Source organism: Cynocephalus volans, chromosome 5 (assembly GCF_027409185.1).
Source record: "Cynocephalus volans isolate mCynVol1 chromosome 5, mCynVol1.pri, whole genome shotgun sequence".
In the NCBI taxonomy this organism is placed as follows: Eukaryota; Metazoa; Chordata; class Mammalia; order Dermoptera; family Cynocephalidae; genus Cynocephalus; species Cynocephalus volans.
In genome coordinates, this window is record NC_084464.1 from 6850325 (window position 1) to 6852041 (window position 1717).

Below are 1717 nucleotides of genomic sequence, written 5' to 3' on the forward strand. Positions count from 1 at the left end.
GAGACTTAATTATAATCAATGGGATCACTTGACTGAAGGTTGAAATTTTTCATCACAATTTGCGGAAATGAGATAATGCTTATTCATTATACTTAGTCAATTTAGCTCTCTAAAAGTCAGCCAAGCACATGGTATGTTTTCATGATTTAAAAAAAAGTATGTAAAGAACTTTGTGGTCGAATTATTTTCTGTGAGGCATGGATATTATAAGAAGCAAACACTCTGGGAATTAAACAGGAAACTTCTAACGATAACTCCAACGGAAATGCTACCATTCATGCCCAGAGATATTTCATCCGTTATTCATTCGGCATTCTTTGTGACAAAAAAGAATTGTTAACAATTGAAAGGCCCATTCACTGATGGTTAATTACTAATTGCTAATCAATTGATAAGAGATTGGTTAATAAATAATGGTCTAGTATGCAGCCATTTAAAAATAACCTCGTGGCCGCGCGCTGCTGCCGAGTCGGCGCCGGTTCTGGAAACTGCCTCCCGGTGGCGCGAGCCCGCAGCTCCCGAGCCTGCTCTTCTGGCGGCCGCGGCAGGAGGCTGCGGAGGCGAGCGGGCGGCGGCTCCACGGAGAGCGGCGGTCGCCCGAGCAGAGGCGGCGCTCTCATCTCGGCCCCCGGGCCCCCGTGACCGGCACCCGCGTTCTGCACCGCGTCGGAGCGGCCGCCGGCTCCGGACTGACCGGCTTCGCTGCCCCTCCGGGGACCGCCCTGTCGCCTCGCCTGCCAGCACGCCCGGCGCCCCTGCGCCCCGACTCGCCCTCGCCCGCGCCCCTACTCCCCGGCGGGGTGGCGGCGGCCGGAGCAGCAGCGGCAGCAAGGGCCGGTCTCTGTGGTGAAGTTCAAGCCCAAGCAGACGTGGACCTATGACCGCCAGGGCTTCCAGAAGCGGGCGGCGCCCCTGTGCTTTCGGAGCGAGCAGGAGGATGAGGCGCTGCTGGTGAGCGGCAGTCGGTGCCCAACCAGTGGGTGGTCCCAGGAGGAGGAATGGAGCCCGAGGAGGGGCCTGGCGGCGCCGCCGTGGGGGAGGTTTATGAGGAGGCTGGAGTCAAAGGAAAATGAGGCAGACTCCTGGGCATTTTTGAGAACCAAGACCGAAAGCACAGAACAGGCACTGAAATATTAGAAGATTGGGAAGATTCTGTTAAATTAGGAAGAGAGAGTGGTTCAAAGTAGAAGATGCAATCAAAGTTCTCCAGTGTCATAAACCTGTACATGCAGAATATCTGGAAAAACTGAAGCTGGATTGTTCCCCAACCAATGGAAATACCACAGTCCCTTCCCTTCCAGATAATAACACCTTGTTTGTAACTGCTGCACAGACCTCTGGGTTGCCTTCTAGTATAAGACAGAGAGAACTGGAAAGACCTTTCCCCCCATGTGCAGTCTCATGGGGAGAGGCTTATTTTCCTTGGTAAACATCTGAATGAGTCTTGCAAACTGTCTGAATTTTCCATGCAGGGTTTTCAAAGAATTTGCATGTTTTTCAGATACTTTCAAAAAATTTTTTTAAGTGTGAACTATTTTAATAAGCCAAAGCCATGTGGAATTTTTTGTTAGATGCCTTAACTGTTCCCCACCCCCAACCATATATTCTTGGTTATCAATTTTTTGCAGCATTTTTTCAATTTTTTGTCCATTTGACATCAGTCTGGTTTCTTTTGTCAGATCAGATTACTTCTGTGTCAATTTTCCCTCTAAATTGT

The 1717-nt window shown here is 50.0% G+C and overlaps 1 pseudogene; it reads left to right on the plus strand.

Moving 5' to 3' along the window:
- Positions 1-423: 423 nt before the first annotated feature.
- Positions 424-1433, plus strand: LOC134378221 (diphosphoinositol polyphosphate phosphohydrolase 2-like; annotated as a pseudogene).
- Positions 1434-1717: the final 284 nt, after the last annotated feature.